At 39.5% G+C, this 24,007-nt stretch overlaps 1 long non-coding RNA gene across 1 annotated transcript in view; it reads right to left on the bottom strand.

Annotated features, from left to right (window-relative positions):
• LOC116420211 overlaps positions 1-5,859 on the bottom strand; it is a 34,237-nt gene extending 28,378 nt beyond the window's left edge. The window contains exon 1 of the long non-coding RNA XR_004230495.1: positions 4,991-5,859. This is a non-coding gene — a long non-coding RNA (uncharacterized LOC116420211). The remainder of the gene's footprint in view (positions 1-4,990) is intronic.
• Positions 5,860-24,007: the final 18,148 nt, after the last annotated feature.

Raw genomic sequence — 24,007 nt, 5'->3', positions numbered from 1 at the left:
TGTCAAATAGTTTGCATAAGACTGGAATCAACTGTTCTTTAAATATTTGGTAGAATTCACATGTAAATCCATCTGGCCCTGAGGCTTTTTTCTCAGGGTGTTGATTATAGTTTGTTCTATTTCTTCTTCTAAAATGGGACTATTTAAGTAATTTATTTCCTATTCTGTTAGTCTAGGCAATCTATATTTTTGTAGGTATGCCTCCATTTCCCATAGATTACTAAATTTATTGACAAAGTTGGGCAAAATAACTCCTAATTATTGCTATAATTTCCTCTTAATTGGTAGAAAGGTCTTCCTTTTCATTTTTGAGGCCAACAATTTGATTTTCCTCTTTCCTTTTTCTAATCAAATTAGCTAAAGATTTATCTACTTTGCTTTTTTCACAAAACCAACTCTTAGTTTTATTTACTAATTCAGTAGTTTTTTATACTTTCAATTTTATTAATGTCCCCTTTTATTTTTAGAATTTCAAGTTTGGTATTTAATTGGGGGTTTTAAATTTGTTCTTTTTCTAGCTTTTTTTAGTTACAATCCTAATTCAATGATCTTCTCTTTCTCTACTTTATGCAAGTAAGCATCTAGAGATAGAAAATTTCCCCTAATGACTGCTTTGGCTGCATCCCACAAATTTTGGTATGTTGTCTCATTATTGTCATTCTCTTGGATGAAATTATGGATTGTGACTATGATTTGGTGTTTCACCCATTCATTGTTTAGAATTGGATTATTTGGTTTCCAGTTAATTTTTGATCTATTTTCCCCTGGCCTTTTATTGAATATAATTTTTATTGCATTGTGATCTGGAAAAATGCATTTACTATTTCAACCTCTCTGCATTTGATTTTGAGATCTTTATGCCCTAATATATGGTTAATTTTTGTATAGGTTCCATAAACCTCCGAGAAAAAAAGTATAATACTGTCTGTCTCCATTCCATTTTCTCCAGAGATCTATTACAGCTAGCTTTTCTAATATGCTATTTACTTCCTTAACTTCTTTCTCATTTATTTTGTGGTTCAATTTATCTAGTTTTGAGAGAGCAAGGTTGAGATCCTCCACTAGTATAGTTTTGCTGTATATTTCTTCTTGCAGCTCTCTTAACTTCTTCTCTAGGAATTGTGTAGTACTAAAGTAGATTACATTTCTTGATAGATGTTTTTATAAAGTTATCAGTCATCATAGAATAGGATTTTAAATATGCACATTCCAGGAAAGTCATAGTCTCTTTCCAACAAGCCTCAACCTCCTCCAAAGGGAATTGTCTCTGATCTTGATAACCCTCAGAGGAAGAAAGTGTGGTACTGGGAGAAAGAGCAATAGCTCTGAAATCAGGTCACCTGACTTCCAATCCCACCCCTGACATTTACTACCTGAATGAACTTGGGCAAATCACTTAACTTTTCTGGTTCCAGAAAACCAGGAAGCTGAACAAGGTGACCTCTGAGGTCCCCTCCAATTCTAGATCTAAGCTTTTCAGTTTAACTCAAGAGTACTATGACAATGGCATCAAGATTAGGAAAATAAGTGATTATATTTTCTTACTGGGAGAGACAGAGTGGCAGAATGAATACAGCCATGAATCAAGGGGATATGCAAAGTGCTACTGATGATAACAGACTGTGGACTGTGTCTGTGAAGAAGTCACCTTATTCTTCAGGGCTCCAGGAAAGTGTCTGAAATGATAAGTTGAAGAGAAAGTTCCAATTTGCATTGGTAGAGTGAGCTTGCTCATCCAGAAGTACCTTACACCAATTAATCACTGTTTTCCTATTGCTCCTCCAATGTTTGCCATCTAGCTTCTAAGCTCAATGTTCAACTCAAGCCATTCTTTCCAAAGTTATCAACGATCTCTTAATTGCCCAATCTAATGCTCTTTTCTCAGTTAGCATTTTTGATGTGCGTGTTGTATCTGACATTGATGATCATTCTCTCTCCCTAGTCCTTTCCTCCTCCTTAGGTTTTTATGGAATAGTAATTCCTGTGCCGCTTCTTCTCAAACTGTCTGGGTCCTTCCCTGTCTGTCTCATTTGCTGGCTCACGATCGATCCATATCACAATCTTGAAACTTTGAGCATTCCTCAAGGCTCCCCCCACCAACCTCTTTTATGAGTTACCCTCTCGCCTGCTGGCCTGCTGAGCTCCCAAGGATTTAATCACCATCTCCATGCACGTGACTCACACACCTCTCTATCCAGTCCCATGTCTCCTGAGTTCCAGTTACATATCAGCAATTGCCCAATAGATATTTCATATCCCCAAGGCAGCTGAAATTCATCTTTTCTAAAGCAGAACTCATATTTTACCTAAATCAATCCGTTTTCCCAACTGTTTTATTTCTGCGGAAGGCTTCCCTTCTCCAGGTATGTAACCCCAGGATAATTCTCAATTCTTCAATCTACATTGGCCTCCCATTTCTAATGCCTTGCAAAATCTCCTTTGAATTTCTTGTAACATCTCTTACAGACCGCTTTCTCTCAGGTCATATGACTACTAAATTGTATTGTGCCCTCAGCACTTCTCACTTATTACCATAATGGCATTCTAATTGGTCTCCCTTCCTCAAATCTCTCTTTACGTCAATGTCAAGGCCACAAAACTTCCTCAGGCAGACACAATCAGATTTAAATGTTACTGGGAAATGCTTAACAAGATAAAATACAACACAGATAATGTTCATTTGTGGTTTTTGAAGTCAATAAGCACCCTGTATGAATTCATGTCTATTTGCGTTTCACACCACCATACATCATTATCAAACTCTTTGTCTAAAATATAGGTCTGACTATGTTATATTCCTATTCAATGAAGTCCCTATGACCTCTAAGATTAAAATAAACTCCTCTGTTTACAATCTGTCACCATCTTGTCCTAACCTAGAGGACTGGGCCCTAAAAAAAAAAAAAAAAAAAAAAAAAAAAAAAGGGACAATCCATCTCTCTCTTTCTATTCCTAAGGATTCTCCCTTAGGCTTTCTCTTGAACAGAGACAACTTTGGTTTAAAAGATCTCAAAACTAAAAAAGCTTAAATTAAAATAGCACTGCAGGAGGCTGCTAAAATTTTCTAGAGGGAAATCAAAATTAGATACTAACCTTTTGCATAATGCCCTCCTTCCTGTTCCTCTAAGGACACAGGATCCCTTCTCTGTACCCCCATGCAGTCCTTATCAGGAGGCTTCTGAATCCCTTTCAGAAGCACCTCTTTACCAAAGACAGGACCTTATGTCAGACAATATTTCTTTAACTCTATCCCCCCCTAACCTCCTGAACCAGATCCTGAGACTTTCCAGCCCCCCACTCCTCAATCCCTCTGATACAAGGAGTGGGGCCCCTTTTTCTCCTCCTCAGGATACTTATTCTAACCTCTGCCCCCTGGGAGAAGCAGCAGACTCTCAGGGAGAGATACTCAGAGCAGAGGTGCCTCTTTCCATGTCAAATCTCTCCCAGACTAAGGAAAACCTCTGTATATCTGTTTCAGATATACAGAGGAAGTTGCAGAAGTCAGCTTTGGGCTCTCAAACTTCTCCCACTGAGAGAAAAAGATTCAGAGTTAAAGCAAGATATGGAGAAAAGTCTGAAATTTTAGTTGCTGTATCTAGGAACCATAAGGGTTCGTGCCTCAGGTGTCATGGACAGGGCCATTGGGACCAAAACTGTCCTCAGAGGAAACTCCCCAGTTCTTGCCCTGAGTGGAACCAGTAGGAGCACTGGAGGGGAGATTGCCTACAGAGGACAAGCTGCCGCCCCCCCCTTCCTGCAATGCCCTTCCCTCGGGCAGGAGTCTGGGGCTTAGTCAAGCTCCCCCTTGCTCCACCATGACAGCCCAACACTTGGATGTGGCCAGTAAGATCAATGAATTTCTTTTTTGCTTCGGGGGTCTCTCTTTCTGTTCCACTTCAACACTCTGGTCTCACTTACCCCTCCCTCCACAGAATGGGGATTGAAGGAAAACTTAAGAAATGTTGGGAGACTTTTCCTCTACCTTGCCACTTTGGTGACCTGTTATTTAAACACTCGTTCCTTATTATTCCCTCCTATCCTGCTCCCTTATTAGGGCAAGATTTAATGGTGAAATTGGGGACCCCATTTTTTCTTCTCAGACCTCCAGGTGACCTTTTTGTGCTGCTTTCCCTCTGAAATCTGGGAGAAAATAGATTCCTCTGTCTGGGACCAAGGAATCTCTGGGCCAGCCACTCCAGCCTTAGTCAGGATTGAACACATACTTTTAGCACTGGCTAAAAATTTAAGAGATTATGAGCTGCTTAACTGCAGTTTTATCTTGATCTGCAGTCCCACCTGAGTGGCTTCCCTAGAGGCAGCCATAAAAACCCTTAATGTTCTGGCCTCCAGGGACTACAAGGTCTCTTTAGCCAAAGCCCACATTGCCCACCAGTCTGTCAAATATTTGGGTCACAACCTTATCCCCACTTCTTACTCTCTGACCAAGGATAGGAAACAGACCATTTCAGGCCTCCAAAAGCTGCTTCGAAGAAACAGCTATGCACTTTCCTGGGCATGGCTGGTTTCTACAGAATTTGGATACCTAATTTTGGTATTCTTGCCAAGCCCCTCTATGATTCTATTCAGGGCCCCAAAAATCTTCCCCCAGAATAGGGCCCCAATCAGACCAAGGCTTTTTAAGACCCTGAAAGCCAAACTGACCTCTGCCCCTGTCCTGGTTCTACCTAACTTAGAAAAGTCTTTCATTCTGGATGTGGATGAAAGGCAGGGCCAGGCCCTGGGGGTCTTAACTCAGGCCCTTGGACCTGACCCCAAAACAGTTGCCTGCTTCTCAAAGAAACTGAACTCAGTTTCCCTAGGATGGCCCTCCTGCCTTAAAGCAGTGACTGCTATGGCCCTTCTAACTCAACAAGCCTCAAAATTCAACTGAGGGCAGCCATTGGAGGTTTTAACGCCCCCCCATCGGGCTCAGGGCATTTTAGTAGCCAAAGGGCATCAGTGACTTGCTGGTGGGAGGCTTACCACATACCAGGCTCACCCGCTAGACACCCCGAGCTGAGGCTCCGGGCGTGTCACACTCTCACAGTCCTGCCCCTCTGCTCCCTGACAGCACTCAGTCTGGAGACATCAGTCATAATCAGTCATAATCAGGAGGAAGCTTTAGATTCTGTCCACTCCGGCCAACCTGACTTGAGGGACGTTTCTCCTGACAACCCGGATGCTGAATGGTTTACAGATGGGTCGAGCTTTCTTGAAAAGAGGAAAAGAAAGACGGGTCATTCCATAGTGAGCCTCAACAACCCCCTGGAAGCTCAGCCGCTGCCCCCTGGGGCTTCTGCCCAGAAAGCCAAACTCACTGCCCTGAGCAGAGCTTTGGAACTGGGGAAGGGAATGAGAGTGAATGTCTATACCGACTCCTTGTCTGCTTTTCATACTTTGCATGCTCATGGGGCTATATGGAAAGAAAGGGAACTTTGAGCATCCTCAAAGAATCCTCCCATGGGTCACAGGCTAGGAGAAACCATCAGGCAGGTCTGCCAGGCCTGTTCATTTTGCGCCCAAGTAAATCCTGAAGGAGCTGTTAACTCTCCCCCTCTCCTGAAGCCTGTTCAGAGAAGGGGCGCGTGCCCAGGGGAAGATTGGCAGGTAGACTTTACACATATGCCCCCCCCCCCCCTTGCAGAGGTTTCAAGATGCTTTTGGTCTCTGTTGATGCCTTTAAGCTGAGCCCCTTTGAACTTCTGCATGGGAGGGAGGCCCTTCTTAACCTCTGACATTCTTGTAGATTCAGAACAACATCTGATCACTCAGTTTGCCACACAGCTTGGTGCAGTCCAGAAAACCCTTTCTGAATACGCAAACGAGCAACTCGCTAAACCTACAAATACTCACATAAAAAGGCAAGGACCATATAGGGTCATTCTGACTACTCCAACTGGAAGGGTTCCCCAGCTGGACTCATATTTCTAGGATTGAAAATACTGCTTCTGTTACCTCTCCTTCAGATATTTCAGAATATTCCTGCAAACCCATAAAGGACGTGAAGCTACTCTTCCACAGGACCCCTGAAAACACTCTGGAGAAAGAAGGCTGAAATTATCTGCGTCCCTCTTTCTCTCCCTCTAGTCTTCTTCCTAACTCTTTCTCACTCCAAGGATGAGAACTTTGCTCCTATCATTTTCTCTCTGGCGGTTCTTGATGTCATTCTGTGGCCCCTGCCAGTACTTCACTCCTTCTTAGCCTTCCAGCTAGGGAGCTCCGTGGGCAGTGGGGGCTTTCAGGATTGTTGGGTGGGCCCTCAGCATCCTCAGGGCAGCCCACAGATGGGGCCTGATGCGGTATTTGCAAAGGCCCCATTCCCAAGCGTTGCCATCTCCACCCTGGATGCCACACACACACACACCCCTACTTTTAACCTGTTTGTGAGATTTGTTTTCCTCCAGACTCCAAGCTACGAACTTCCAGCTGCTCATTCAGTCTGAAGATCACGGGACGGCTAACTTGGATACTCGGCATCCCCTGGATGTTGCTGCTGCCATCTTCAGATCTCACCCTTCCCCTCCTGGCCTGAACCTCCATTGAGCATAGGGACAGCTCTACAGCCCTTGTCAGCTTGAAGCAGCTCTAGAAGATGAGACCTTCATCCCTTTCCCCCAAATGAATTTGGGGTGATGGCCTGAGGTGGGGATGATGTAAACTGTGTCCCCCTGATCTCTGGAGGGGTGGACCTGGGTTAGAGAAACCCTAAAATCCCAACTCCTGGAGTCTGGGAGGGGCCCTACCCTCCTGTTCCTAGGGGAAACTCCCAGATGGTGATCTCCACCTACATTTCCATTGGAGATCTTGGCCTGGGACATAATCACCACCCTTCATTGAAATGAAAATCAGTCCCTCAAATTCATCTGGAGATGGCTCCCTAGCTTTGGGCCATAAAAACCCAACATAATCAAAGGCTGAACCCCAAACCTTTGCTAAAAATCCTAACAGGATTTAGCCCACTGAAGAAGTTGTTTCTCAGTGTAATAAACCATTTTTTGTCACAAACCTTGCCTGCATTCAGAACTGCTAATTCTTTCACAAAACCATGTGACACCACCGGCCTGGTAATCTCTCACCCTCATTTCTCACACCTCAACAACACTAGATATAAACTTACCCTTATATTCCTATATAAATTTCTTTTCATTCCTTTCATCAACATTCCCATTGAAGTTCTCAGCAAGAACAAATGATTGCCTATCTCATTTCTAGTAAGGGTAGAGAATACCAAGAATTTACTAGGGACCAACAAAGAATGTACATGGTTACATAGGTAAAGTACTGTTCATGATTAAAGTGTAGGTCAGTCCCTCTCCAAGAAAAGAAGGTAAAAAGGTACTCCAGGAAAGCCTCCTCATTCTCCATGTTTTGGGGGATATTGTGCTTCTTAAAAAAAAATGGAAGGTCTTCAATAAGAAAACAAAGAAGGGAAATAATCTAAAGAGAATAGTCATTGGAAAGTAGGAAAATGTCAGATGAGAAAGTTTCATTGGAAACGAAGCTCTTTCTCAAGAGAAAATAACATTTTCTTCTGAAGAGGAAACATCTACTTCACAGGATCATAACAAGAGATGTGAAAAGAACCTCACTTGGACATAAAAGTGCTATGTGGAGGCAGCACATCCATTAGGGGTCTGAGGAAGTAGAGATGCATAGAGGAATTTGATAACTCCTTGCTGAAGGGTACTCAAGCAACTGAGGCAACTAATAGTTTTTTGGGCTGCCCATAGCAGGTATTCAGGATAGAGTAAAGAAACTCCCAAGACATGTTAAGTCAGATTAACTACTCAACAGGAGGGGTGCCCAGAAATTCACAGGAGACTAAATTTAAGAAAAAAAAACAGCAACAAGCCATGCCTTCAGCTGTTAAACACAATATACAAAGCACGAGAAAAGGCGAAAAAAAAGGATGATCATAAACCAGCCAACTACTGCCATAGTTCAGGCAAGAGGCAATGAGAGGCAGCACAGGGGTGGTAGCTATGTAAGTGGAGAGAAAAGGATGTGTACCAGATCTGTTGTGAAGGTAGAAAGGATAAGATGTGACAATAGATTAGACATGTGGTATGAAGTCAAGCAGGTAGTCAAGTCAAACCCAAGGTTGAGAGCCTAGGTAATTGCAAGAATGGAAAGGGAACTTAAAGAATGACCTCAACTTTTGCTTTAATGTAATAATGTAAGAGACAAAATCTTCAACTAATAGTGGGAGTATGTGGAAGGCTTGAGTTGAAATAGAGAAAGAGATGGAGAAGAGGAGGACTAGACAAACTAGCATGCTACAGTAAAGGCCCAAGGGAACTCTGGTAATACTGATAATGTGTCTAGGTAGCATGCTTGTGAGACTTTCTCTAGTTCCCTTTAGTATTCGCTAAGTAGGAACAGAGGCTGAGAGTGGGAGGAGTCTAGAGTTGAGACATGGTACAAGATCAGCAATGATTTAACAAGTGCACAAAGAATTAAAAAATAGGGCACCAAAGAGCTGAAATTGATAACAAGAGGACAGATATTGGAAAGAAAGGAAAATGAATTCAAAAGAGAAGTAATGACCTGAGAAAGTACTAAGGGGTGGGAAGGAGGTCTCCAAGGAGATTTTGAAAATAGTACCAGCTTTAGTTGAAGTTGAGAATATTTAGTGAATTCATTTAATGACTTTAGTCTGTACTCAAATAGTTCTCATGGTTCCATGACGTTTCTTTATGTCATACTGAAATAACAAATGAATATTGCCTTTGAAGATGTCCATCCTCGTACTACAAACATTTACTTATGGCTGCCCCTGATCTCCCATTTAAATATTGTAATTTAAGGAAGGGATCTGATATCTTAATTTTGAATGACATAGACTTGTATAAGCTAAAGTGATATTCTATTAATATATGGGATATAACATTAAAGACTTTATTATTTTGGTAGATGTTAATGGTCTTGTTACCATGGCACATTTATTCTTTTAATTTCATGTAAATTTAAATTTTATGATGTTTGCTTCTCTGAGATTATATAATCCTTTTTTATTATTAAAAAGAATCACAATTATGCAAATGGTGATATCCAAGGAGACAAGCAGCAATTAACTATGAAAGACAGGCTGTTACTGTACTCCATCTATTCACACGGAATAAAATTGGACTTTCCTTAAAATAAACCTTTAATAAGAAATTTCAGTCAGTACCATTTTTAAAGGCAAGCAATTTCTTGAGAAAGAAGTTTATACTGCTGCCATGATCATTAAACATTTTGATATTTATGGGTTTTCTTAAGTATGTGTTTCTCTACTCCCTTGTAAAACAAAAGGAATGGTTCAGCACTTGGGGAATAGGTGACAGGAGAACAAACTCCCCTAGATTTCTATACCTCAAATTACCTCCTTACTATGAAAACTGGTCAGTAGGCAATTTAAAATTTTTATCAAACTAATTTTTTTACTAATAATATTTTAACATCAAAACAATTTTTCATTATGACCGTTCAATATTTATGGGCTCATTCTGCACATTAAGGTGGGGGACCAGGAGGCCACTGCCACTGCTGCCATGTATAGGTACTGATGTGATATAAGAATCGAAGTGCCCCCAAAATGCCAATATTGGAACCCAAGGGCCTAAAGCATGGGAAAAATCAGGGTTCATGAAACATATACTGGTTGATGAATATAGAAAAGGGCCTTCAGGAAAAAAAATCAAGATGAGAGGTAGGACCAAGGTTCTGTTTCCCAACAGCCCTGCACATAAGGTGCTTCTGAGTTGTTGAAGTGTTTAAAAAGGTTTATTATACCTTCTAGGTCAATGGACTCCAAAGGTGAGATTTTGGTCTCCTATGAAGCTGTGGTCAATCGGTACTCCCAAGAGGAATGTCTGAACTCAATCATTGGGTGAGAAGATAAGTTGTATATTGTCATCCTTGAGACAGCCTATCATGAAGCCTGTTTCCAATAAAACCAAAGCCAACCTTTTCCTCCATCCCCTCCCCATAATTCCCCAACTCTGTCCCTTTGCTGGGGGGTATGCAAGCTTTCAAGCTTCTTCCTTCTAAATTTAATTTGAATTCTTCAGGTCGGTCAGTCCTAACCTAGCTTATACTAAGGTACCCACAACAGCGCAACTCCTCATTTCCTCCTGCCCCATATCCAGTAAGTTGCTAACATTTACCAAATATCCTTCCACACCTCTCACATCTGTCCTCTTCTCTCTACTCACACATTCAGAATCCTAGCTCTAATTAGTTCTCATCAGCACAACTGCAACATCCTTCTAATTTAGTTTTCTAATAAGTTTCTTCTCATTCAAAATCCATCCTCTACACAATTGCCAGAAAGATTTTCCTAACATATGCCTGACCATGTCACTCACCCGCTTAATAAACTCTAGTGGCTCCCTACTGATGTTAGAATCAAATGTCATTTCATTTTATTTCATCTTTCTAAAATTTCTATTCAATGAAAGTATGATAATGTACATAATTTTTAGTATGGTAGTACACTGTGTAAGTTAAAAGTAAATAAACATACATTGGGATAGAGCGCTCAAAATTTTTTTTTTACTGATACAAATTCACATCAAAAAAGTTTGGCCACTACTATTCTAGCTCAATCAATAAACATCTATTAAGCACTTACTTAGACAATAGCATAGTGGCTACAGAGTTGACCTTCAAGCCAGTAAAATAGGTTCAAGTCTTGCCCTCGACACATACTAGCTGGGTGACCTATATAAATCACACGACCTTTCAACCTTGTGGGTACCTCTTCAAGACTGAGTTGTATAGAAGGTACCAATTTGCATTAATAGAGGGGATTTTCTCACCTGGAAGTCCCTGATAGCAAAGTAATAAGCTACTTTAGGTTTAGTCTCTACTACCACCAATTAATGAATTGGTTCTAGCAGACCACATCATCAAGCTCACGGTAAGCTTTTCCCTAAAAAAGTGGATTACCCAGTAAATTCTCCAAAGTGAAGAAGAAAAGTAGAAAAAGTAGTCTAAGGCTTGCCTGAGCTATACTGACTAAATGCTTTTAGCAATACCAACTTATGACCAATAACCCTATGGATGGCTATACGAGGTCATGTTTTATATCAATGGATACTAGTCACATAAGAGTTATTGAGTAGAATTATTTTTGTATGATCAGAGATAGAATCTAACAAAATGAAAGGATCTGGAATTCCTCTCCCCAGGCTTTACAAGAGATTAATTTCTGTTTCTTTAACAACAGATATTCCCCCCCAAATTTTTCATCCTTACTTTCACAAATGTCTTTTTTCTAGCTTTGTAGAATGAGAAACCACTTGGAGGATGAATAATAGTTAACTGGCCAACTTGTCAGTTTATACAACAGCTTAGTACTAAAATCCTTAATAATGGATATATCTCTAAAGAGGCATTATAATCAAGTGATCATGATGGGGGAACCCTGAAACCATCCTGACTTTGGGGTAAAGGCTTGAGAAACTCTCCTTGAACTCTGGAGAAACTCTCCTGGGAGAGGCCTGTCTATGGGAATCAAGATAAACCAGTTTCATTCTGTTATCTTGGTGGCTTTAGTTGAGTCCAGGACCACTCCCTATTTAGCTCAAACTTAAGTAGTCTCATTTGGCTGGAGATTTAGATTTCTAGGGACCCCTACTGAGCTGAAGATTGGCTCAGGACCACTCCCAGTAAATGTCCCATTCTACTGGAAATCTAGGCCTGGGGACAGTAATCTCATTCAATTGAAATTTCAGTCTCAAGTCTTTTTTAAAGAGCAGCTTTGGGTCTCATTTCTTGGCAGAGGACCTAAAAGCAGGACCATGCCAGGCCAACAGATCTCTATTTGGCATAGCTGTATGCAAGGACCCCCTGCCTGCTGAGAAGACACCCTTTTTCAGCATTAACTCCTCCTTATCTTTCTGCCAGGATTTCTCTGCTAGACCTTTACTTCTCTGTCGGGATCTTGCCATTGAGGAAGTCAGCCTCCTAGCAAAAACTGACTTCTCAGTGCTAATAAACTTCTTTTTGCCAGTATAACTTTTCGGGTTCGTAAGTTCTTTTTACGAAGGACCTGTGCCAACCAGAAAGGGTTCCCACAACTCTGCCCTGCACCAAACCTCATCAATCAGTTTCTAAGGGTATCCTAATTCATTAATATTTGTCAATTTCCCTATTTTTTAATGCTTTACATGATTTTATCATGATGCATACTCTCTCAGGGCAATTTGCAATCTATCTGTACCTCATCTGGTTCCATTCTCATCCATGAACCTTCATAAAGATCCCATAAAAGCTCTACCAAATGTATGGTAAACTCTAGTGTAGGTCTTTTAACACCATGTGAGTTTTAGTGCAGCATTAAGGCTGATGACCTGTCACCTCTCACTCAGACACAAGAATAATCCCAAATTTAGGGCTATGTAAGTTTACTAGGACAATATTGGCATTATAAAATGCCAAGGGGTGTTGCTGTATAATTTTTTATACTCTTAGTTATACTAATATCAACTGAGGAAGAAAAGAGGCACGAATGTGAGCACTAAAGGTGTTCATCACAGTCATGAAAACTGTTGGGATCCCAGTAGATGGTGAGGTGCTCCAGATTCTCTTTTTGGGAAAAGAGCAGAAGACTTCTGCAATCAGATGTATCAGCCTCACGATCCACACATGAAAAACCAAAAGGCCTATGGTCCAAACTATGAACTTCAACTGGCTGGACAATCATTAATACATATAATCTTAAGACATAATAGAAAAAAGAGGAGGGGGGGATTCATAAATGAATATGAGGAAGAAACTAAGGTGGATTCAATCTGGAAAATAGCCCCCTGTATAGTCCTGCATTTAACCATATCTTTGTCATATCATTCATTTCCAAAGAATTCTTCCCCCCCCCCCCCATGATTCAATCATTTTTTAAATAAAGAATTTTTTAAAAAGAATTAAAAATTCAGCAAAAGCCAAAGTAGCTGTAGTCTGAGAATGTATACAATGTTCCTACTCCTGCAAAGGAAGGAAAACAGGTGAATTCTCTCCTCTCCTGTTTAAGGCCCAACTTAACCAGTTTCATTTTTTATTGTTCTTTCTTCCATTTACATTAGCACTGTACTTGTCAATACTGTTTAACTGGCTTTGATCTGGCTGCTAACCCTCTGCCTCAGTTTGTGTAAGTAAGTCTTCAGAGTCATCAATTCTTTTTTTTTCTTTCTCTCTTTTTTTAAATTATAGTTTTTTATTTACAAGATATATGCATGGGTAATTTTTTTAGCATCGACAATTGCAAAACCTTTTGTTCTAATTTCCCCCTCCTTCTCCCTGTCTCCTCCCTCAGACGTCAGGTAGACCAATACATGTTAAATATGTTAAAATATGTTAAATACAACATATGCATACATATCCATACACAGTTATTTTGCTGTACAAGAAGAATCAGACTTTGAAATAAAGTACAATTAACCTGTGAAGGAAATCAAAAATGCAGGCAGACAAAAACAGAGGGAGTGGAAATGCTATGTAGTAGCTCACACGGTCATCAATTTTTAATGCACAATAATGTTACATGAGGTTAAAAGACCTAAGAATAAATACAAATTTCATTACTATCTAAACCAAAGGGCCAGGCCTTTTCCTGTACCAGAGAAACACTAGAGCCCTTTCCAGTAAGATTAGTGATAAAGCTCAGATGTTCATTTGTTCATTGTTACCATCATTAAAAGACAAAGTATTAGTAATACATGTGTGATAGTCTGCCTGTTGGAAACAGCGAAACTGAAGGTCTGAAGAGGGAAAGACAAAGATATTAAAATGCAAATAAGGCAGACATTTTAAAATAGGGCCATCATGTTAATGCGTGTTACTTGACTACATTGATTTCTTACTGTAGGTGGGAGGGATGAGGGAGGTGACTTGGTGAGAAATGGTATAGAAATTTTTTATTAAAAACCCAGTCCCTCTACATTCATCCTTCCCCTTCTTTTTTCTCCCTTCTGGCTGATCTCAAATCCCAGTCTCTCCCAACCCCGCTTGACTAGAGTCAAGAGATTTGGGAAACACTGAATAGACAAGAGATGAAACATTTGGACCAGGCAGGGACAGAGGTTTTCAGTGCTAATGAACTTCCATTTTATGTAACTGAAATTGTATGTTTTACAATCCAACTGTGAGGTCAGAGACTTGTCTTCAGCTCAAAAAGATATGGTTCCTTCCATGCTCACCAGGGAATGGGGAGTGAAAGAATTCAATCACAAAATCCTTTCAGTTCTTTGTAAAAATATAGATTTATTTTTGAATTGGGGAAGTGCAGGGATGAAGAAGGCAGAATGTGCTGAAAATCACATAGTTTTAAGACCATCTGTAAATATTGACTTAGTTTATAGAGTTTTTCCTGGAGAATTCCTATCACCATGTAATTCATATATCTAAGGCTATACTTCTTTGTATTCTAAGTGGGAATTTCTTGTCCAGTGGTCACTTAATGGATATACTACTAAAGTAAGTGCTTCTTTGCCCCCTCCCCCCCAGGGACCTACCCTAGCTCTCTTTGACATGTTGAGTTGGAGACAAGTCTCTGACCTCACAGTTGCTATCTGTGACCTAAATATGGAATGTCTTTGTGATGTCAGTCTATTCTAATATATAAGTCCAAGTCAGAGCTTGTACTTCTTTATCCCCCATAGACAGGGGAACCATCAAGGAGCTGAGAGAGGGAGAAGACCTGAGGTCCAGGTAAAACTAGAAAAGGGAACCTCAGAAAAGTCCCTCATCTCTTCACCCCTTCAGGGTGAGAGAAAAGCCCCTGAAAGGAAGCAGATAGAAGTCTAAGTCCATTACTGGTTACCAAGACTTCAGTCTTCCTTATCAGGCAGTCCACAAAGAAAGATTTTGGTATTCAAGTACTTCAAAATCCAAAGAAGAGAAAAGGACTGAGCGCTTGAGGGCAAGAGAACTGGTTCCTGTAAAGGTCAAGGCCCAAAATTTGGAACCAGAAGCAAAGGTGTGTGAAAAACAACTGACACAGAGAGGGCTGAGGAATGGACCTTTGGAGTTAAGTGAACAGTTAAGAATCTTTAGTTTTAAAGACTTGGAGATTTAATAGTAGGGGGGAAGGGGGACTGAGCTTCCTAGGTTGCCCCGACTTTCCTGACCATGTGCCGCTGCGCATCCATATATTTAGGCCTCGTTCTTATGCTCATCTTGGCCCCCATGACATTAACCAAGGAATGCTACTACTGTGATGTGACTGTGGCACATCACTGTGTGGGTATCCCTATGACTTGTGGGGAAGAAGAAGATTGCTTCGTTGGGCGTGGTACTGCTCAGGGTGTACCAGGAATTATAAAAAAGGGTTGTATAAAGGCTATCTCCTGTGGCTGGCCACAATCCATTATCCACCTGGATATAACCTACAATCTGACCACCTACTGCTGTCCAGGGGACCTGTGTAATGTGATTCAACCTCGCCGGGCCCCAAAGCCGCCAGATGCTACTACTGCTATTTCTGTGGCTGCTGGACTTTTACTGGCACTTCTTATCTGCTGGCTGCTGTGAGCTGAAAGAAGAAAAAGGATCCCTTCCTTACCCCATTCCTTATGTCCTATCCCAACCTAGTAATCTCATGTGGATTGGAATAAAGTCAGCAGAGGCAAAAATCTGTGTTTTCTTTTGTGGTGTATATATATACACACACACACACACACACATAGACACACTATATAGACAGACAGAGGTGGGGGGAGGGAGGGAGGGATAGGGGGGAAGGGAGGAAAGAGAGAGGGGGGAAGGGAGGAGGGAGGAAAGAGAGAGGGGGAAGGAAGGGGGGAGGGCAGAGAGAGGGGGGAGGGGGAAGAGAGAGAGAGAGAAGGAGGGAGGGAAGGACAGAAAGGGGGAGAAGGGAAGAAAGAGAGAGGGGAAGGGAGCAAAGAGAGAGGGGGAGGGAGGGAGGGAGAGGTAGAGGGCGGGAGGGAGAGGGAAGGAATTTATTTGTGGTATATACTGGAAGGAGGGAATTTGTAGCAGCTGCAAATGACTATCTCTGAATACAGAAGACTTTGCTCATATTTTCCATTTTATAACCTTTCTTCTCTAGCACCTCTGTGCCCTCACAAATGTGGGTCTTGAGGTTCTGAAGAAGGGAACTATGCTACACAAACCAGACTGCCCAAAACCCATTCCCATTCCCAACCCCATTTTCCTGGAAAGATTCCAAAGGGGTGAGGGTCAAGCATACCATGTTCATTTTTTATAGGGACGGGCTCTATGGGGCTTTGTCTGGTGTCAATTTGGTCAGAAGATAGGGAATACAAGTAGAAGAAAAGCAAGGCTTCACTGATAATTACTAAAGTAGTAACAGAAGGATGGGGACAAGGCAGTGCCTCAGGATGATGGAACTGGCAGATATGGTGGCCATCTCACAAAGGTTGAACAGTACATTAGAGTCAGTAAAGATATTTTTATAACAAGAACTAAGGACTGAGATTGAGGGAGAGTAAACAGAGACCTGACTACCTAGGGCCTAAGTCCTACAATGGGGGAGGCCTAGGAAATGTTTTAGAAATGGAAAAAAAATGTAAAAAGGTAAAGGAAAACTATGTGGAGCTCAATTCAATCCACGATCTTATTAACATAACATTCAACCAGAGAACTGAAAATGATGAAAAAAAAAAGAAGACTTTCTACTCTACATCCACAGACTATCTACATTGACTACTATCAACGGATATCATCCTTACATGCGTTTTCGTATTTTTGGTATTCTAATACCAGTCTGAGTTTCTCATGCAACAATGCTTTTCAGAGTAGACAGGGAGAAACAGAGAATGAAGTTGAACCTTGGTCATGTGACTACCCACGGGGGCTGGGTCCTCGACATAGGAGTCCCCAAGAGGCAAAGGTATGGGATGCTGGAGTCCCTCACCTTGTTAGCATCCTGAATTGCTCATCTAATCATCTCCTTGATTGAGGGACCCCCATCACCTGCGTGACTTTCAAGTACAAGTGGTCCAAAAATATTCTATTAGACTGAATTATCAGACCAGACCATCGTTAGGGTCAGCTAGAGGGATAGGGACACTACTTGGCAGAGGTACAGCAGAGAAGGTTCTGGTTTTGGTATGGGGTGAACTAGAAGGCTTCTGATGTTGATTCACATTCATTGAAACTCTGTGCTTTGACTATAGGTGAGGAGTGGATAACAGTGGAGCCTCAGAAAGGTTTAAAAAAGGGGAAGACAACTAAAATGTACCTTGAGAGGGCTGCCAGGATCTGATACTTGCTTCTCGGAAATGAGAAGTGTATATCAGATATGGGGCATGTCATGAGCAAAAATATGGAGAAGACTGTACTGTATGGTTACAGAAAAAGGCAGAGATCCAGACAGGTGAGGTCTCTTTGTGACAAAGTACTATAGGTCTGGAGGAACTGACAGTTCTTCTTATGTGTCTCTGTATGATCATGAATTCTGTGTATCACTGAAAAAAATCATTTTTTTTCCACATCAAGCTGAAAGTTTCTATTTTAATAGTTTACCTATGATGACACTATTCAAAGCCAATGACTTCTACCATGATAAACTGTACAAGGGAAAAGTATGGCTGTGTTTCTAGACTCAATGATCTCTGCCTTATGAGTCACAGCAGGAGGCTACATGGGGAAAGATGGGCAATGGTCTAAGGAAGGTCTAGTATGCAAGTCTATCTCAGTCTTAATAACTCAGTCCAGAAGTCATACATGGTGTCTGTCTATTCAATCTAAGCTTCCAAATGGGGGATAAAGGTACAAGAATCAGAGTGGAGCAGGGACTCTATTGGGTATGTCTATGGAGGAAAGGGACAGAGTGTAGAAAGCATAAAGGGACACAAACTGAAAGGTTCTCCAGAATAATGCCTCTTTCACTGAGTTCTCTGGTATCCATTAGGATCTGGCATGATGAGGAAGAGCAGGAAAGGAGAAAGATTCTTTGGAAAACCCGCTCCTTCTGGACCCTCCAATGCTTACTTTGTGTTGTAGATTTCATAGAATTTCCTTATGTTCTCATTCTCTACAACTAAAGTTAGTTCAAAAGTTGCCATTATTTTATGGATAGTCTTTTGGGAAGTTTCTATCATGAGAACTACAAAATAAATTTATCAGATATGACAAAGAATAAAGATACTTATACCTCATAACTTTTTCATTTTCTTCTTTTGTAAATATGGCAAAATCTAACAACCAACTCCTATATTTAATTCTCTAAGGAAAATCAATACATCATTTCTTTTAATATAACTTTATCTCTCTCTCAATTCAGTTCTTAGTTTTTCCTATCTTACCCAGGTTGGAACTACAAAGTCTACTCATGGTTCAGTCCCTCTACAGATGACCACAAAAATGTTAATGTGCTCCATTTTTTTACATGGGCACTTTGCCCCCTGCTTCAAAGCTTTCACCACATTCAGGTCAGACTTCTGATCAGTACCACATACCACAGCTTAGTATTCCTTACCTCAAAAGATCCATCAGCCTCAGTCTCTCCGTTAACTGAGATAGCAGAGGGGCAACCAATTCATTTCATTATGGTAAGAATATGGAGGTCAAAATGATTCACTTACTTTAGTAGTATATCCATTAAGTGACCACTGGACAAGAAATTCCCACTTAGAATACAAAGAAGTATAGCCTTAGATATATGAATTACATGGTGATAGGAATTCTCCAGGAAAAACTCTATAAACTAAGTCAATATTTACAGATGGTCTTAAAACTATGTGATTTTCAGCACATTCTGCCTTCTTCATCCCTGCAGAACCCAAAAGGGACCACACATGATTGAAGATAATTTTTTGGTTTTCCTTAATCAATTTCAGTGACTCAATTCATTACAATTAGCTAGTCTAGGTGGCACAGTGGATAGAGCACCTGAAGTCAGGAGGACCTAAGTTCAAATCTGACACTTCCTAGCTGTGTGACCCTGGGCAAGTCACTTTGCCTCAGGGAAAAAAAAAGTAGCCTACCAGTAATGAGTCTCTACACATTTTGGGTAGCCCGGAGAAAGTAGTCTGTTGCCAAGACTGCACTCTGTAGCAAGAACCCGCCAGAACTTGGGATCAAAACGGATGTCACTAGTCTCTGTTGATTGGTGACTTCTGAACCAGAATAACTATTTCAGGAAGAGCTTCAACCAGTGCTTCATACCTCATTCATTTCTCAACTCATTCTCCTGACCTCTTCCTTGCCTCATCTTTGAGTTCTTTCTACTTCTTTATGTGTTGTCTTCAGTTAGAATATAAGCTCCTTGAGGTTAGGAATTGTCTTGTTTGCTTTTATTTGTATGTCTAAAACATCTATAGTGCCTGGCACATAAAAAGGCCTTAATCTCTATCAATTTATGTTGTTACAGCCTTCAAGAATCCCCAGTCATCTCTATATCACAATGAGGAGTCGGAACAGGATTAAACGGGAAAAAATTTCAATTAATTTTGTTTCTAAATATCCAGGATTAGTAGTCAAAGCACTGAAGAAACTATTGCAAAAGTTTTTAACTTTTTGTGTGTCATGAGTCCCACTCCCCCATCCTGTTGGATCAAATGAAGACTATGGACCCCTTCATGAAATGATCTTTTTAAAAATACAAAATAATACACATAAGGTTACAAAGGAAACCAACTCTATAGAACTATAATGATCAAAATCCAGAGACACTAGGTTAAGAACTCCTACTCGGGAGGCACTTTGGGCAGTCTTTCTATAGAGGATATGGTGGAGAAGGGAAGGATGAAAAACATAGCCTGAAACCATAAGAGCAAACTAGTTCTAGAATGTTATCAATGTATGAACCTTTGTTTTTTTGGGAGAGCAGGACACCTATGCTTCCCTTCCAGAATTCTGAAACCATAATAATAAATCTAAGAAAACAGTAGCTCTTCTTAACATTTTCTTCTTAAAGCTAGCCCATGACAAAGCCAGCAGGCTTTTCCTATTAAACCATGTCTTATTTCTAGATTTGCAGGATGGTACAGCTCTGTTATAGATTATATATCAGTGCTCACCCTTATCAAAATGCTATCTTGAAAGAGCTATATTTTATGTCCAATAAAACTTCTAAAGAAAACTTAAGAGATTGTAAAATGTTTTTTTTAAAACCATGAAATTACTAAATATGATTTCAACCACTAAAAATATAGCCTTTTGTTAAATTTTATTCATTTGAAACTTAACAAAGGAAACATCTACCACTTGATATTGACCAAATTTAATTAAAGATTTTTTTCCTGAATATTTAACTGGAAGTGGCTTACTTATTGAACTAGTATGCATAAGTAAATAAGTACCCTGCGGAGAGCTTTCATATAGTGAATACGTCAGAGATGGTGTGAGGATACCCTATTTAAAATGTTAATTTCCTTTAAAAAATTCACTTTATTATCAAATTTCACTTTACTGCCATTAGGCAGCTCCAGACTGAGTTTTATTCACGCAATCATTAAAAGAATACACATTCAAATTAAACAAACTAAAGCTGCTATCCAGTGGCTATATGTTACTTAGCGAATTGAATTTCAACTCCTGTTCTTGGTATTTAAAAGATCTTTACAACCTGATCCCTTCCTATCATTGCAAACTTCTCACACCTTCTCCCCTCCATGAACTCTGCAATTCAGTTACACTGCCTTACATATAATTTCTCAAACAGAATACCTAATATCTCATCTCTCTGCATATTTATCAGTCGTCTCCCATGCTATGCCCCCTACATATTTATCTTTTAATTTCCTCAATTATTTTCAAGACTCAGCTCACATTCCCCCTTCAAGAGACCTTCCCTGATTAGTCCAGCTACTAATGATTTCTCCTTTCAGATTATTTTTATACACTTCATATATCTTTTATGTATAAACTTATTCCTTTCCTGTGAAAAAAGGGATGGATTTAAAAGGCAGAATGAAATAAGTATTTTTTTGATATAGCTAGTGTTTGTTTTGCTTGACCATGCATGATTGTCAAGATGGTCTTTTAATTGTTGTTGAGAAACCTTAACCACTATATAAATGTGAGTTTATCACTACTGATAATGTGAATTGAAGATGGTGATGCTTTGAAAGAAATTAGAACAGTCCAGAAAAACATATTATTGAAAATGTAGTTGGGGAAATGTGTCTATAGGCTGAGTTAACTTATAACATTTTTCCAAGAAAAAAAGGAGATTAACTGGGGTAGAAATGAGAAGTGCTCATGGACTTTTCCCAAATTTTAATAGTTATATATCTAAACTGAATTTTAGACATTTCTGATTTCTCACCTTGATATCTTTTGCCCCACTTGAGTTGGGGGGAAGGTAGCACCCCTCAATTGTACTACTGGGCTCCCATCCCCCAAGGATGCTTTCAATGACCCACTGCAGGATTGGGATTTTACCTAGGGGATATTGTTAACATACCACTCAGCCTGCTAACTCTTAGCTAAATAAAACTCTGGATCAACAGCAGGATCAGTCTCAAAGGCACCATACATGGACCTCCCCTGATCCACCACTCTCTTGCACACCTCCTCCAATTTGCTCAAGGTATTGAAATTCCAGGATGTGGTTCTAATGTATACTTTTTGGCTGACATCTATGCTGTCATTATTAGATGTCCTGAGGCCTTAATGTTGAATATTACTAACTTAGAGACTGCTAAAAGGATGTTCTTCCAAACTCTTCTCTGCTTCAGGGATCTCAGTGATTGAAACTGTTTAACAGTCTGATACTAAGACATTGTTGGTGGAGTTGGGAAATGCTCCAACCATTCTGGGGAGCAAGTTACAACTAGCCAAAAGGGTTATAAAACTTATAATAAATACCTGTTGATCCAGAAATACCATTTCCAAATTTGAAATTTCATAGAGATATATAGGATTTCATACTGTATAGGGGATAGATGAGGAAGAGGGAAAGGAAGGGGGAAAAGTTTTGGAATACAAAGTTTTGCAAAGGTGAATGTTGAAAACTATCTTTGCATACATTTGGAAAAATAAAAAGCTAGTATAAAAAACAAAGACTTGGTGCCGGGCTGGGGGGTAGTATTTAACAGCAACAACCAGCTCATTAAAGGTTGTGAAACTAGATTAGCTAAAATAGATTTCAATAAGCCCAAGGTAAGCAAATATAAATTTAAAATTAGGTATGAAAAAACTCTAAAACTATATGTCTAATTTTCAAAGTAAATTTCTGAGATCCATAGTATTCTTTCAAGCAGTCTCAAATACTACCTGTGTTACCATAAGCAAATTAGAATTTCTCAAACTTCAGCGTCCTCCCTGACATCATAGAGATAATAATACCTGTAGCATCTATATAAAAAGACTATTATTCTTTTATAGTTAATGTTTTGCACAATATTACACAAATGAATAAATAAATGCTTTCCATAACTGAATAACAGCATAAGCTGTAAGTTTTCCTGTAAGACAAGTCTGGCAGTATATTGGACAAGTATATACTTCATTGTGTTCCCTTGTAGATTTAACTACTTCTAATTTATCTCCATATTCTGAAGCATAAATCTATATTATCTTGAAGACTATGAGTATCTTATGAGATGGCAACAACTATTAAATGTGTGAAATATTTCTGCCATTTTATAAATCAATGTTATGTCTGGGTTAATGTTCTGTTTCCAGTGCTACTGATTTGTTAAATTCTTGAGAAAATCTTAAAGTCTGCATTTGTAAGAAAGGAATTTGTTATTTATAGTAAGCTTCTGGCCATGAGGTTTGCTTATGAGCATTTATGCAGCATGTGCTAAATTTTATGAGACCTCTACTGCTTATCATTTCCTTCTATAATCTGTATATAAAAGGAACTTCAAAAGTTTAGAATTACAGAAGGATAGATAAGGCTTTGGTAAAAATTTCGGTTGGTAATCCTCAATTGCTATAAAAAAAAACAAACCCATAAACATTTCTGCATGGCAATCATTTGTTTTGACACTTCTTTGTCAATACTGCTGACTGAGTTGATTGTGGATAGTACCATTAGGGGTCTGTGTGATTCCATTCTTGAATCTTAGATTTATTTCTCTGCTATTCTGCTATCTCCCTACCTCCCTATATTATTCTTATCTTCCTTGACTTTTCTATCACAAATAAGATGTTGTGAATAACTCCCTCATCCTCTCACTAGTTGTCCCACAACTTCTGTTTCCATTATCTTGCCATTTCCCATTAAAAACATGTGTCCTTGATTTTCATCCTACTGGCCAAGATAGCAAAAGGGAAAAGGACCAATGGGAACAAAGTGTCTTCAGGCCACTACTGTTATAAGGGGACAAAAAAAAAATAGTAGACCCTTTATTTGAGAAGTGGCCCAAGAACTCTGGCTTTGGTCGAGCTCAGAAGGAATCTCATTTTTATCAAATGGCTTTAATATGTCAGAACATAGCTCCAAGGTCTGTCTTTTACAAGCATTTGAAAGTGCCACCAGGAATTAATTGATTTACCAAAACTTTGAATCATAAATTCCTTATTTCTGTTAAAGGCAGAAATCAAATTTATTTGTATTAATTGTACCCATCATATTTCATGCCACCAAGTTCATTACCTTTAAAGCCATATTTGACACTTCCCCATGTCCCCTTATAAACCTGATCAACAAACCCATATCCTCTCATTGCTACTTCTGCAATCTCTTCACATCTGCTTCCTTCTCTCCATTGTCACTGTAACCCTCCTAATTCTGGTCCTCATGCCTTCTTGATTAGACAATGACGTATACATAATTTGTGCTTTGTTAAGTGTTTGGTGGGCTTAATTTCTTAAAGTATAGTGCCTAGAATTGTTCTGCAAAGCTACTTTAAATATGGGCTAACAATGGAATGGATAGTGGAACTATTACCTCCCTTATTCTGTATTCCATACCACTATATTTCTACATCTTTTAATTATTATTTTATTATATATTAGATTTATTTATTTATATTTATTATAATAATTATTTATTTTATTATTATTATATATTATATATATATAATTACATATATTATATTATTATTATTTATTTTATTATACCTTATTAGCTTAAAAAAAACTA

The sequence above is a fragment of the Sarcophilus harrisii genome, chromosome X (genome assembly GCF_902635505.1).
Source record: "Sarcophilus harrisii chromosome X, mSarHar1.11, whole genome shotgun sequence".
Classification (NCBI taxonomy): Eukaryota; Metazoa; Chordata; class Mammalia; order Dasyuromorphia; family Dasyuridae; genus Sarcophilus; species Sarcophilus harrisii.
This window is presented reverse-complemented; position numbering and strand designations above follow the sequence as displayed.